The following is a 15489-nucleotide window of genomic DNA, read 5'->3' as shown; positions in this document are numbered from 1 at the left end:
GAGGCCAGGGTGAGCTGGGCCCATCCTGCCGCAGCGAGCCCCTCAGGCCGGGAGGCCGCTGAGCCGTGGGAGGAGGACCCGGGGAGGAGAGGAGGCGTGAAGGCGCCCTCCTGGCAGGCCGCCAGCTGTGTGCTCTGGCTCTGGAGCCTGGACGCTCCCATGAGCCGTAAACATGAGGTCGCCCCGGCCTGTGGGCCCAAGGCTCCTGCCGGGCTCCGCCCCCTTCCTGTTGGTAAACAGGCTGCTGCCTGCACCCAGCGCCAGGTGTCCCTGCAGGGGGGAAGGGGGGCAGCACTGGTGTCCCTGCACGGGGTGTGTGTGTGTGTGTGAGGTAGCACCAGGTGTCCTTTCTGGGGGTGTGGAGCCCCCATGGGTGTGGCACTACGTCCATCAGGTCATTTGGTGGCTGCCACTAGTTCTCATGCCCCCCCCCCCTTCCCGCCAGCATTTCCCACGAGAACTCTTAAAGGTGCCACGCCGTGCCCCAAGCCACCGGCAGAGCCCAGGTGGGAGCCCAGGCCTCTCTCCTGGTGCTGCCCCCCGCAGGCCACGAGGAAACCTCAGCACGGCCCTGCGCCCTGCGGTGCTGGCTCCCCCTCACACCAGAACCAGCGTGCCCCTTCCGGAACGTCACCACGCTGGTGGCTCCTTAATGCACACGGCGCCCCGGAGGCAGGCTATCCCGGGTCACGGGGGCGTCAGAGGCCCTGAGAGGTCAAGGACGTGCCCAAGGTCACGCCCGGCACCTCTTCTGTGGCTGTCCCATCCCCGACGCTACGCCTCCCGCAGGCCCCGTCAGCTCCCCTGGGGGGGGGGAGGGGCGCTCAGGAGAGAAGATGGTGTCACTGAAGCCCCTGTCACAGCACCGGGCGGGCAGGGGGCCCCTACCTCCTCCATGGTGACAGCTCAGTCCCGAGCCCCCACTGTCACTCCACACGTGGGAGAGGAGCCGTCCCGGCAGCAGGAACAACGGAAGGACAGGCAGGGGAGGGAGCGGGGCTGACAGCTCCATTCACAGCCGCCCCCACGGCCCAGGGCGCGGCCTGCAGCGGAGCGGGAGCACGGCGCCTGGGGGAGGAAGCGGGACAAAGCGCCCCGAGCGAGGTTTGTGGAGGCGATTTGTGCAAAGAGATCTTGTTGCCCCTCATCAGAGAAATTACCCGGAAAGGAATTGTTTTCCGTTCGCTGGGAACAGCGGGAGCTGCCACTCCCGGGGCTGTGTGAGTGCCGGTGGGCCGGGCGGAAGGAGTGCAGGGTGCGGGACACGGGCGCTGCATGGACTGGTTGACCTGGAACTTGACCCCAGTTTGGAACTCCACTTGCCTTGGTCCCGCCCGCCCCAGGCCCACGCACTGCCGTCCTGGAGTCCACCGCCCTCGATCCCTGAGCCACGGGGGACGCCCAGGCGATGTGACCACAGGGACTCCTCCAGGGACACGCAACCCGGGCGGCCTCGCGTTACCGTCAGAATACGGCTCGGAGATTGGGGGCCGTGGAGCCCAGAGGGGCCGGGGGTGGGGGTGGGAGAAAGGCCAGCAGCTGAGCTAGGCCCTCCACGGGAGGGAGAGGGCCTTGGGGAGGGAGGCGGGCGGCCGCAGGGGGCCGGCAGGAGTGTGGGGTGATGGGGGGTGGCCCTGTGCCCGCCCAGCGAGCGGCCGCCTGGTGGGATGGCTGGGTGAGCGTTAGGGAGGCGGGGAGCCCCGATTCCGGAGGACAGTGAGGAGCCTGAGGTTTCTGCAGGAGGAGCCCGGAGCCCGGGGCCCTGGCAGGGGCGCCGGTGAGAGCGGCAGGGATGGCAGCCACCATGCGGCCCCACCGAGAGGGTGTGCAGTCAGCAGTGCGGGCCCAGGGGAGGCCGATGCACCCCGGCTGTGGGAAGTGTGTGTGTGTGTGTGTGTGTGTGTGTCCCGCTCTCGTCCTCCTGGCGGCATGAGCACCGCGGCCGCCCCGCCGGCCCCCCACCCCACCGGCCACGCTCTGAGCCCCGGGCTGGGCAGCGGGTCCCGTGAGAACATCAGTCAGCGAGCGCCAGGCCCCCACAGAGAGCCAGGCTGTGAGAGCCCACCACGGCTGCCCAGGCTCGGCGGCTGAGAGCTGGTCCCAGCGCCGCTCTGACCGCCAGTCCTCGCTGCACCTCGGTCTCCTCATCTGCGACACGTTGGGGTGGTCCGGTGCTGCCCCTCTGCCATCCTACTCCTCTGCACGCTCAGACCCCCTACTTCACACACAGGTGAGCGTGCCATCGGCTCTAGAATGGGCGCCTTAACCTCCCGGCCCAGCCCCTGGCTCCCATGGCCTAGAGGGCAGGCGAGGGGGAGGAGGAGAGGGAAGGGGGAGAAAGAGGAGGAGGAGGAGGAGGAGAATGAGGTAGGAGAAGGGGCAGGGGGAGGAGGAGAGGGAGGAGGAGCTGGGGGAGGGGGAAGGGGAGGAGGAGGAGGGGGAGGAGGGGGAAGAAATAAAATAGCCACTCACTTTTTTTTTTTTTTTTTTTTTAATTTAGAGAGAGGAAGGGAGAGAGATTTGTTGTTCCACTTGCTTATGCATTCACTGGTTGCTTCTTGACCAGAACTTGAACCCACAACCTTGGTGTGTTGGGACGATGCTCTAACCCAGTGGTCATCCAACCGAGGAGGGGGAGCAGGAGGGGGAGGAGAGGGAGCCCGGAGCTGGCTCTCTCCCCTTGACCAGCATGGGGCACAGGACTGACAGCTGCCCCGGAAGAGCAGCACCCCGCCCAGGCTTTGGCACGGAGAGGGACCTGGGATCCAGGGTCCCAGCCCACACTATGGAGGAGGGTCCTCCAGGAGAGCGAGGCCGTGCCTGAAGTCCCCCGTGGCAGCGGAGCGCAGGGAGCACTCAGCCGTCCGGGCCCCACGTCCCACCAGGCCGGCCCCACGCGGGCTTTCGCTGCGGGAACCAGGGCTGTGGCCTCGGGGGGCAGCTCCTTGGCAGATGCAGATCTCTGAGCACACACGCCGTGAGGAGGCGGCAGGGATTTCTGTGCGGTGGAGGGGACGGGGAGAGGGAGGCCAGGGGGAGGGGGACTTTTTGAAGTCACTCCAGTCCTGTTCCTGGCATTTTTTCTATTTCCTGCTTCTGGTTGTCAAACCAAATAATCACTTGGCTCTAGTTCCCTCTAGTGGCCAGGGTTTTAACAACAGCCCTGAGGACAAAGATAAAAGCCTGGACAGGACAAGCTCCCCCAAGGAGTGTGCAGAGGGCTGAGCTCTTCCACTCTCACTGCCTGCGGGGGGCGCCCGGGGACGCGGGAGCGGGCGGAGACTCTCAGAGGGTCTGCCTGTGCGATGCTTGCTCCCAGGTGCCGGCCAGGCCGCTGGCTCGGAGCGCTTGAGAGGGGAGGACACAAATGTGCCCCTGCCCCCGAGCACCTCGCCCCCCCGCCATGGGGAGGGGCCCAGGACACTCCCCGCGAGGGCCCTTCTCCCGGGGCCTCCCAGAGCCAGCTCCCACCTCCGCAGGAACACCAGGGTACAGGCTCCCCGGCGACTGCACGGCTACATGGTGGAGGGCCCAGAGGAAGATAGGGCGCCCTGACAGCAGGGTGAGCTTTCCCCTCAGGATATCTATCACGGAGGCCCTGTCCGGGGACAACAGGGGCCCACGAGGAACACGCAAGCTTACAGGCCATGAAAACACTTCGGCTCATAATTCCTGTCGTACATCGCCTTCCGTGGCCGCAAGTTCCCATCGGCTCACCGCAGTTCAACGTTTAGCCACTCACTTTTTTTACTTAGAGAGAGGAAGGGAGAGAGATTTGCTGTTCCACTTACTGATGCATTCACTGGTTGCTTTTTTTTTTTTTTTTAAATATATTTTGATTTTTACAGAGAGGAAGGGGGAGGGATAGAGAGTTAGAAACATCGATGACAGAGAAACAACTGGTGGTGCTCACACAGGAACCAAAGGGGACGGCGCGACCTGTGTGCAGCCCGGTCGCTGTGTGTGCGTTCTGTCTCTCTCATTTTGGCTTCCTCTTTAATAACTGGCTCGTCAGAGCTTGGTATGGAAACAGGGTCTTTTCCATCAAATGTGACCACGTGACAGTACTCTGTGTTTCCGAGCCTTTGAGATGCTTGAAAATTCACGTCAGCTGCGGAACCGAAGTCCGTTCTGCTGCCCGGGCGTGAGGATGGCGAGGTCTGGAAGGGGAGACGCGGGGTGCAGTGACGTCTTGCTTGAGGCGAACCTTCAGGTCCCTAAGAACTTCCTGACCTTTTGCCACCTGAGCCCTGGCAGCGCCTGCCTGGCGCTCGGGCCTGCGAGTTCCTCCCTCGGCAGGCGCGGCAGGCACAGCCTCTGGGGACTGAGGGACCCCTCTCTGCTGCCACCCTTTCCACCAGCATCCCAGGCCCAAGCCCCGGGCCCGGCCACCCCTGCCCCTTCTCCAGTCTAAACAGCCACGCGAGCATTTTCCCTCTTCGCCCTGTTCCCGGCGCGGGTACCTGCTCCCTAACAAACAGAAACGCCCGCCGAGGGCCAGGAACCAGCACGGGAATCACGGTGCTGCCGGCCGCTCGGGGGCTCAGCTGTCTCCAGAGGAGAAGCCAGGGAGTCCTCTCCCTGCGAAGGCCTGCAGCCTGGGCGAGGGGCGGCTCCCTCCGAGTCCGTCCTCCTCACCGGGGCCAGAGGGAGCTTTCTGGACTGTGAGGCCCGCTCAGCCCTCTCCGGAGAGGTGGCCCACGCCTGGCTCTGCTCTTTCGGCATTGCCCTCTCCGGCTGCCAGGTCCCGCGGCGCACCCCGGACACCTGGGTCCGTGGGCTCCCCGTGGACCGGGCATGAGGCAGGGGACTGGGGACTGGGGGGGCGTGTCACGTACCCTGCGGGAGCCTCAGTTTCCCCTCTGTGTAATGGACACGTGCCTCCTGCTAACAGGGCTCATGTGCGGCCTTCCTGCTCCAGGTGCGGGCCCTACACCCTCCTGATCCAAAGGCTCCGCCTCAGGGAGAGGGGGAGGGGCCGGGGGCTGGAGTGAGACAGATACCATGGTCGGCAAACTCATTAGTCAGCATAGCTAAATACCAACCGTATAACGACTGAAATCTCTGGTGAGAGCTGAAGACCGGCTTCTGCGCACGGGCCTCGAAGTTTCAATCACACTGTACGTGTGCGCCCGCACGTGGTGTTTTGTGGAGGAGCCACACTCAAGGGGTCAAAGAGCCGCATATGGCTTGCAAGCCACAGTTTGCTGACCACTGAGACAAACCAACAGGAAAACAGAGGACCCTGCTCTTACAGGGTGTGGACCTGAGGCTAGAGAAACACAGCTGGGCCCTGGAGGAGCGCGGCCGCCCGCAGAGCAGGGGGAGTGCGTGGCGGGACATCTCTGCAGCCCCCGGTGTTGGGGGGCAGGGACAGGGCTCGGGGCGCTGGGAGGGCCTTCGGAGCCTCCAGAAAGGTGAGCCACCTCGCCTGAGGCCCAGGACACCCATGACGGCAGGCCTGGAAGGGACAGCAGACGCTGACCCCAGAGCCACCGCGTTCCTGCCTGTGACCCAAGCCTGGCTCTTACGGCCTCTCCTCTGAGCCTCAGAACCTGGCCCCAGGTGAAAGAACTCACCAGCCGCCCTTCTCCCTGCGGCCATCAGGGGCCTGAAAAGCACGTGAACGTGGAGGTGGGACATGGCTGCGCCCGGCACACCGCACAGGCCTCACGTGAGCCCTTCGCACCGGGGCAGGTGACAGCCCCCATACCTGGCTGCCGTAGGAGCTCGGGGTCAGAGAGATCCCTCGGGGGGTTCCTTTTCTTGCCCTTGGGCCAGCCCCCTTCCTTTTCTGACTCAGAAGCACCTGAGGAAAACCTCAGCTGTCAATAATGACTGACCAGATCTGAATCACAGCCTACAACACTAATCCAGCGTGTCCTCTCGTGTCCACGAGTCACCCACGTGGCCTCTAACCTCTGAGCAACCTGCAGAGTAGCCGTGATCTTCCCTGAAAGCCCAGGCATGGAGGGGATGCACCCACCGCCCCAATGTCCCCCCACAGGTGCGGGAGCGGGGACGCCCGCCCCCCCCCCCACCATGTTATGTCTGTACAACGGTCCTGGGGCAGGGCCCAGAATGCAACTCAAGCCTGGCCGGGCGTGGCTCGGTGGCTGAGCATTGATCTGTGAATCAGGAGGTCGCAATTCGATTCCTGCTCAGGGCATGTGCCATGGTTGCAGGCGCGATCCCCCGTGTGGGACATGCAGGAGGCAGCTGATCCATGATTCTCTCTCATCATTGATGTTTCTCTCTCTCTCTTCCTCTCTGAAATCAAGAAAATTGTAATTTTTTTTTTTTTTTTAAGAATGCAACCTAAAATTTAGGCAACAGATTCACAGGGACAGGGACCAAGTGGGGACACTGGGATGTGGGGGTTAACACCTGGGCTTTATGGGCGCTCAGCCTGGGTCTACACCTCAGCTCTGCCACGTACCTGCCACGTGGCCATAGGTGAACTAGTAGCATCCCGTGCCCCAGTTTCCCCAGCTATAAAGTGGGGATCCTAGTAGTCTTAAGCTTGTGGGCTGCAGCACAGACTAAAGTGATATGGGTGTAGTTCCTAGAACAGAGCCAGGTGCGGGGAGTGCTCCCTCAGTGCCACTGCTATGGGGGGACGTAGGCCCCTCCCTCCGACGCTGGTCTCAGGAGGGAACCCCAGGCTCACTCTTTCTGCATCCCTTGGTCCATCGGCAGTGCCATAAGGACCCTGTGCCAGGCTCAGAGGCTAGAGGGCTGGCTGAGACACAGGCCTGCCTGCAGCAGCTCAGCCTAATGGTGGAGACCACCTTTCTATATAAAACCCTAACATGCAAAAAGACCGAATGGAAGAACAACCAAACAACCAGTCGCTATGACGTGCACTGACCACCAGAGGGCACATGCAGAATATGGGGGGCCTAGGCAGCAGGTGGCAGAGTGCAAAACATGGCAGGCATCAGCTGTGGCGGAATGGCGGAGCAAGCGAGTGGGAGCTCCAGACCAAGGCGGGTGCCGGGTGCTGTCATCGGGGCGAGCCTCTGGTGGATACTGAAAACTCTGCTCCCACAGGCCAGGGTTGTGCTGGGGGCTCACACCTGCTGATGGTGCTGACCCTGCTCACCCTCTGCTGGCACCAGCTCCAACCACTCCGCACCTCTTGGCCCCCAGTTCCTTTCAAGGTGCATGAATTCGTGCATGGGACCCCTAGTTGTATATAAACAATTGCACCAATTCATTGTGGGGGAAAGAGTTACAGAATGGCAGCCTGGACGCCTGGCACTCAGGGCTCAGTGTCAATTTTCCATAAACCAAACACACACACACACACACACACACACACACACACACACACACGTGTCAAAAATGGTGGACAGTGACTAAAATGTGGCCTTGAAAACCTCTGTCTCTGCCTTCCAGCTTCCAAAGCTCCCTCCCAGACTTGCTCACTTTTGGCTTCCCGAGGGTCTGGAGGTACACGACTGGGGAGTGGCCCCACAGCCAGGCCAGCTGTGCTGGGGACCAAAGCCAGAGGCGGTCTGGGCAGTGCCTGGCAGCAAGGGCTGAAGGAGCAGGCGGGCAGAGCCTGGGCCAGGCAGAGGCTAAGAGCCAGGGAGCCCCAGCGTGCACCAGTGAGACGCGCGGCGGGCACCCAGAGGGTGGCAGCAGGCAGCAGGGGCACAGTTAAGGACACTCTCCTCCCTCACGCCCCGGTGTGTCCGCTGTGCCGACCCCAGAGCCTGGCACCGAGGGAGACACCCCCTTCAGCACCGCGGAGAGCTCCCAGGCCCCCGGCGGGGCTCTGACTCAGTCATGGGCGCTGGGCGCAGCGGCTTGTCTGGATGGAGCGACCAGGGCTTTGCAAGGACGTGAGCCTCAGTCTCCAGTCAAAGCAAAACCCACCATCCCTCCAGGTCACGGGAGGACGCTCAGGAAGGCGATGTGAGGAAGATGAGAGGCCGCGACAAGCCGGGAGCACCCCTGGGCGCAGAGCCTGCCTCCGGAGGGAGACCCCCCGCTGCCCGGGTGAGGGGACGTGGGCCAGGTCACCGGTGCCCGCATCACAGCCCTGCCTTCTCTCCCGCGCAGCCCTCTGCTGCGGCACAGGGCGGAGGCTGGTGTGTGTGTGTGTGTGTGTGTGTGTGTGTGTGTATTCATTGGAAGAAATACTTTGAAATACATTTTATTGTGTTTCTCTATGTCCTATTACTATAGGTCAAGAGTCACAATAACTGGGTTTGTCACTTTGCTGCCGTCCTGGGCTCTGTGTCTCAGCTTCTTTAAGAAAAAAGGTCCCTCCCGAGAGCTTTCTTCGTTTTCCCAGAAAGCACGGTTCCCGGGACAAAGGCGCCCGGGGAGCAGCGGGCGTATGTTCCTCCGAAGCCGCCTCTTGTCGCCGACCTTCCCGCACGGGGTTTGTACGCTGCTGACCTGCCCCACGTCCAGCCGCGTCCACGCTGAGCTGGTCACCAGCGCAGGGCGTCGCTGTGAGAACGGCTCCACACGCCCCGGCACATCAGCCACAAGGGAAAAAGAGGAGTCGAGGATGATGGAACAAAGGAAGGTTGGTTTTGTAAAAGTGTAGCCAGCAGCAGTGCAGGAAATCAGCGGATGGGAGAGAAATCCGCTCCAATAGGATCTTGTCCAGGACAGACCTTCCAAGTTCAAATTGCAACGGACAGAGATTGTGGTACCTTCATACTGCGTGTGTGTCCCCTCCCCCCCCCAACCACCTTCCTTTACACGCCATTCACAGGAGAAAAAGAGAAACATACCTCTCTCCTGGCTGAGCCTCTGCTGGCGGGTTTCTGTCGTGGCTGCTGAGTCTGGCCCTGACTGACACCGAGGGTCACTGCTTCTCTCTGCCGTTGCTCAGCAGACCCGGCCACCCTCGCCTGCGCTGGCACAATGAAAAGGTAAAAAGGAAAAAAACAAACGAAAACCAAACAAACTGCTGTTGCACACGTGTTACACACCAGACCCGTGGGCAGGTGGCTGCTAGCATTTCGTTTTCAGAAATCCCTTAGAAGTCAGCAAAGCTACCCCCGTTTTACCTAGGAGCGGAGGCCTGGAGAGTTAGATGCCTGTTGACAGTGCCACAGCAAGGAGGGGGCCACGCTGGCACTCCAGCACCCACCTGCCTGCCTCAAAGCTTTGTGCTCCCCGAGGGTGTGTTTGTATGGTTGAAGGCAGGGCCCTCCACTCCAAGAGGACTAGGACTCTCTTTATTGTGATACCGCTTTATCCTGGTGTTCTGGGACCGGACCCAAATATCTCCAAACCGTGCCTGTCTGGACAGTTCTCCCTCTCCATCTATGATAACATCTAATCTATAAATAAAAAGGCCTAAGTGACCAAATGACTGGGCGACCAGTCACTATGACACACACTGACCACCAGGGGGCAGATGCTCAACGCAGGAGCTGCCCCCTGGTGGGTAGTGTGCTCCCACAGCCAACCTCCTGCAGTTGGCCAGCCCTGCTTGGGACTGAGCAAGATGGCTCCAATCAGCCCTGATCGCTGGTCAGGCCGAGGGACCCACTCATGCATGAATTCATGCACCAGGCCTCTAGTTTATAAATAAGGCACAGGCTGAGAGGAACAATGGCATAAATATACTGTAGTAAAAGTTATGTGAATATGGTCTGTCTCTCTCTCAAAACGTCTTATTGTACCTGACTGGCCCTCCCTGCTGTGACGAGGGGAGGTGAAGCAGGCCTTTGGGGTCCCACCATGGGGGTTACATCTTATTCATCCATTCGGCTGTTGACGGACACTTGTGTTGCTGCTACCTCCCACCATTTGGCTCTTGTGATTAATGATGCCATGAACATGGCTGGACACATTTTTGTCCCAGTCCCTGCCTTCACTTCTTTTGGGTACATACTCAGAAGTGGCATTGCCCGGTCATATGTTAACTGTATGTTTAATTTTTGAGAAATCACCATAGTGGCTGCACCATTTTGCAATCCCACCAGCACCGTGCAAGGACTCCAGTTCCTCCACATCCTCAGGGACACGTTATATTCTGTGTGTGTGTGGTTTTTTTTTTTTTTTTGAAAATAGTAGCCATCCAAATGAGTGTGAAGTGTCAACACACCTCTAATAGTTTATAGGCAGAAGAGTGAAAAGAGCTAGAAAGGATAGAATTTGAATAACACATATAATCGGCTTTGTTTAAGGAACACATATAGGTTTCTCCTCCGATCACATAAAGAGCACCTGTCATGTTAAGAAAGATAGCATTTATGATTCCACAACAACATGAGAAGCGGATCTATCTCACCCTAATCCTGACCTTTACCCAGAAAACCATATTGAAAGATGCTTAAGCAAACCCAAGTGAGCAGAGGAATTCGCCCGTGGGAGGACGGGGCAGAAGACACGTTACTGCAGACTGTGGCAGATGTAACGCAGTCCCAGCCAAAGCCCCAACAAGGGTTTGTGGGGGGTTTGCCCGATTTGCCACGCTAATGCCACATTTTTTGGGACGAGCCGAGGCTAAGAAGCTTGAAGGCTCCGGAGAAGGTGAACGAGCAGGGCACTTGCTCTGACAGGTGCCAGGACTCACTGTGGCGCTCACAGTCCCCTCGGTGTGATATCGCCACAGGGACAGACACAGAAAGGCCATGGGCGCTGGGGAACCTGCTGCTCATCACAGGCCGCATTGCTCGCTGCGAGGAAGGGTGCAGCTTTACATAAAAGATGCCGACGCAACTAGCCATTCCCACGAAGGAAAAAGGTGGATGGAGACCTGTACCTCGCACGGCACCCAAAATTCAATTCCCAAGGCGGTAATTCTTAAAATTAAAAAGTCCCACTTTAGCCGAAACCGGTTTGGCTCAGTGGCTAGAGCATAGACGCAGGGGTCTTCAAACTACGGCCCGCGGGCCACATGCAGCCCCCAGGGGAGTCTGATCCTGCCCGCGAGGTTTTTTGGGCAGTGAGCGCAGCCAAGGTGTTACAGTAGGGATTAGTAGTTCATATAGTCCGGCCCTCCAGCTCTCTGAGGGACCGTGATCTGGCCCCCACTTTAAAAAGTTTGAGGACCCGAGTGTTGTCTGAGGACTGAAGGGTCCCGGGTTTGATTCCGGTCAAGGGCATGTACGTTGGCTGCAGGCACATCGCCGGTGTGGGGTGTGCAGGAGGCAGCTGGTCGATGTATCTCTCTCATTGATGTTTCTGTCTCTCTGTCCCTCTCCCCTCTCCCTTCCTCTCTGTGAAAAATCAATAATATATATATATATATATATATATATATATATACACACACACACACACACACACACACACACACACATACGTCCGACTTTCAAACATGTAAACGGACAGGGCTGGGGAGGATATATCAGTGACTCCAGGTAGGGAAGACTTCCTGAGAGGCACACATCATAAAGAAACAACGGAAAGCATCCACCGTATTAAAAGCAACATTTTCATTCCCCCGGTGCCAATGGGAACCAGAAGCATACGAAATGACAGGCCCTTCTCTTCACGGAAAGAAGACATGTGTGAACACGCCCAACAAGACACCAGCGCCCAGGACACACGGAGCCCTGAGCGGCGACCAGGGGAAGGCAGCCGGAGAGGAGGGGCCCGTCCCGGAGAGGGCCGCTGGCCAAAGTCGGGGACGCCCCGCCGCCGCCGCGCTGCTCTGACGGACGGATGTTAAAAACCCAGTGTTGAGCGGCCAGCAAGCTGCGGAGGACTGCCTGTGGGCAGAGGCCCGGAGGCGCAGCCCTCGCCCACGGGGCAGGGCTGTGATGGGAAATCCGTCCATGCAGGCAGAGGGCGGCATGGCCCAGGGTTTTAGGAAGGGCACCTGCCAGCCTCTCCTCCACCGGGGGCTCCACTCCCGGGCCGTCCCCGGGAGGAAACACCGCTGCCCGGGACGCGGTGCGCCATGCTCCTCGTCTGCGAGGGCGTGCCTGCGCCAGGGAACGAACCAGCCTTTCCCAGGACGGAAAGTTCCCTGGGGCAAGCGTGTCAGGCTCAAAGGCGAACACGGGCCAAATACACGGGGCATGAGGCCCGCAGGTCGCGAGTTTGACATGCTTGCTCTGGAGCAGGGCAGGGATCCCCACCAGGCCACGTGGAGGAGCGTGGAAAGCAAGAAGCAGGCGAATGCGATGATGATGAATTCAGTTGGTAAAACAATGAGCCCCAGGCCATGTGTGTGTGCGTGTGCGTGTGCGTGTGTGTGTGTGTGTGTGTGTGTGTGTGTGTGTGTAGTGTGTGCTTACATATGTTTATGGAGAAAACTGTGAAGCCAAGCCAGTGAGGCTGTTAGTGGGCTCCCTGGTGGGGGAGTGTGAGGGGAGTGGGGCAGGGCATCCATACAAAGGAAAGGCACTGAGCATGAAAGGGCCGCTCGTGTGAAATTACACGCATGCCCTGTGCACGGGGGCGGCATGAAGGCCCGGTCATGTGAGGGCCGGGTCACACCAGGGCCCAGTCATACGAGGGCCCGGTCACGCCAGGGCCCGAGCTGGTTAGCTGGTTTGGCGAGATTCAGGGTGAGCTCTGTTTTCTCTTGGAGCTGCCTGTATTGTTTGGTTCTTTACAACGAGCATGTATTATTCATAGAACAGGAAATAGTGCAGAGAGCGGCACTCACTGAAGGCAGAGAGGGGGGAGAAGCATGCTCCGGCCTAGGACCCTGCAGCTGAGAAGGGCAGACGTCCCCGTGAGGCGGCGACAGAGGACGTGGCACTCTGCCTGCCTCGCCCCTCCTGGTGGCCCCCCGCCCCGAGGAAAAGCCCACGGCCCCTGTGTCACCGAAGGAGCCTTGCTCAGCTGCCTTCACGGCCACCAGTGTTTTGGGGGAAACTTTTTATTCTGACATAACTGCAGAGTCACACGCAGCTGTAAGGAACAACACAGAGGGACCAACCCCAGGAGGCCCTTCTCCTAGGCTAGACAAGGCACTGCTCAGGGGGTGCTGGCACTGGCACCGCTCGGGGCACCTGACCAGTGTTTGCCCTTACTGTTATTACTGTCCGCCCTGCCCCCAGGACACCTGTCCTCCAGGGACCACGGCTCACGCTGCCTGGCCCGGCCCTCAGCCTGCCTCATCCCCACCACGGCACAGCCGCTCCCCCCACCTCCCAGGGGCCTCCACGCACACGCCGGAGTCCGCCAACCTCTCGGGGTGCCCCCCCTTTTCCAGATTCCTTCACCCCCAGGAGTCCCCAGGGGGCCTTCAGCCTGTTAACCTTCTGTCCTCCTTCCGCCTCTAAACCTGTGTGTCCTCTAGGGGGCAGCAGGCTGGAACGCACGTCATGGTCCTCCTTCAGCAAGTCCCAGCCTCCCAGGCTCCTGCTGGCCTGGCCTGACCTGGGGAGTAAAGTGAACCCCGGTGGCTGGGCCCTGCTGTGTGGAGGTGCCCCCTGCAGCGTGGAGGTCCCCCCTGCAGTGGGGGCGGGGCAGCCCAGGCCTCGGCCTTGCTCCTGCGCTTCCCACACGCCTGCGAGGGCACCGAGCTAGCGAAGTGCTGGTTGAGTCACCTTCTGGTTTGAATTTGTACAATCCCTGTTATTGAGAAAATTAATACAATTGCAATAAGAGAACTGAAAAAAAGCAATTCTTCCAAATCTTGGTGTTCATTTAGGAAAGAGTGAGAGAGGTTTTCCCAAATCGGACAGTAGATGAACATGGCTGCGATGGTGAGCGACGGCAGGAAGTGTCCTAACCAGATGGGAAAGCCATCCTGGGCGGGTACGCCGACTCATCTAGGTTTTCCTCAGAAAAAAATTCAAATCATTACAAATCATTGTCCTGTAAAGAAACAACCCAAAGGAGGAAAAAGCAATAAATACATAAATAAATAAAATAAAATAAAAATAACAAAGAAGAAAGGTAGAGAGAAAGGTGGTCATGTAGTTATTTTTAAAAATTGTTATATTTCTGGATTTATAAGGTTTGTGTTACCAGTCAAATTGAAACATTGAACAATTTGTTTTTAAATTACTCTCAATACATATTCACTTTGAGACCTACTTTTGTATTTGTAATTTTTCCTAATTTTTTTTTTCTTAAAGGGGCCTCCAAATAGTAGAAGCTTGGGGTCCGATAAAACCTCCACCACCGCTGGCTGCCGGCTGGGTATCCATCCTCCCCTCTCCCGCACCGACAGAGCCCTGATTTTGTTTCAGGTAACAGTGCCCATCCTTATATTATTATTATTACTATTAATTACTATTAATAATAATAATAATAATTATTATTATTATTATTATTATTTCCACGAAGCCAGGGGTGGCCATGTGGCCTGCTCTGTCCAATGAACGCTGAGGGGAGTGAAGTGTCTCTTCCAACAGGAAGCTGGAAAAGAGGTACAATTTGCCACCTTCCCTTCCTGCCGCCCCGCGGCCCAGGTACAGTTGGGAAAGACTAGAAGTAGGCAGAGCCCTCTGCTGGACCAGATGCCATGTGCTGGGTGAGCAAGACAGACGCGGAGATGTGGGTGTGTCTGTCACTGGGGCGTCAGAGCGTACCTGTCCGGCACACTCACATACCTACCTACGTCTGACGGTGTCCTAGCACCTCGCCTGCCGAAACAGCCCAGGATGAACCTTCTCTCCCGTAGCCTACGAGATGCCCGGCCTCAGCCCCCGCCCGCTTCGCCTCTCTCCGGCCCAGAGACGTCTGCTGTGTTTTAGTCTCCAATGAGCCCGTGCTCCTGACCTGGGACAAGGTGCTCCCCACTCTCCGGAGGATGCTGCACCGGACGCGAGGCCCTCTCTCCTCTGTGCTGGACCGGACGCTGGGGAGGGCAGTGGCCTTTCTCGGCGGGTGTCCTGTGGAATCCCTAGACCTTAGCGGCTGCCTGGGTCCTAGCAGGTGCTCAGTACATATTTGTGAGACACAAAGGAACAATGAGTCCTCGCCCAGCTCGCTGCTCTCCCCCCTCCGGCCTCGGAGAATCACGGCTTGCATTCCTCTGCTGATTGGTGATGGGCTGTTTGGGCTCAGGTGTAAGACTCCCCATCCGGCCACTTGCTAGCTGTGCCACCTTCAGCATCTTCCTTTAACCTCTGACCCCGAGATTCCTGTGCAAAGCGGGAAATACCGTAACCGCGATTCCGTGTCTTCCCCACCACCAGCTGCCTGGTGGGCACAGCCCCAGGTTTGTACACCCTCCTACCCGCACCCCGACCCACACCGGACTGGGTGCGAGCCCGCTGAGGGCGGGGACACACTTCCCGGGCCTTAGCTCCATCTAGCGCCCCGAAGCCCCCAGGGACGCTCCTGCTCCGCAGGCACCCCGAAGCGGCGCCCACCCCAGGGGAGCTCACCCTGCGAACCCCAGCCCCCCTCCCTGGCGGGGCGCCGGCCCAGTGCGCACGCTCCGGCTCCCGCACCTCCTCTCCCCGCAGAGCCGCACCCGGCGCCGGCCCGGGGCGGGGGCGGGGCGAGCGCCACGCCCTCCTCTCTGACTGACAGGAGGACCGCCCAATCGCCGGGCGCCCCGGGGCGGGGCGGGGCCGCGGGGCGGGGCCGCGGGGA

The sequence above is a fragment of the Pipistrellus hanaki genome (genome assembly GCF_964339955.1).
Source record: "Pipistrellus hanaki genome assembly, chromosome: 1".
Taxonomy (NCBI): Eukaryota; Metazoa; Chordata; class Mammalia; order Chiroptera; family Vespertilionidae; genus Pipistrellus; species Pipistrellus hanaki.
The sequence above is the reverse complement of the archived record's forward strand: the minus strand, read 5'-3'. Positions refer to the sequence as shown.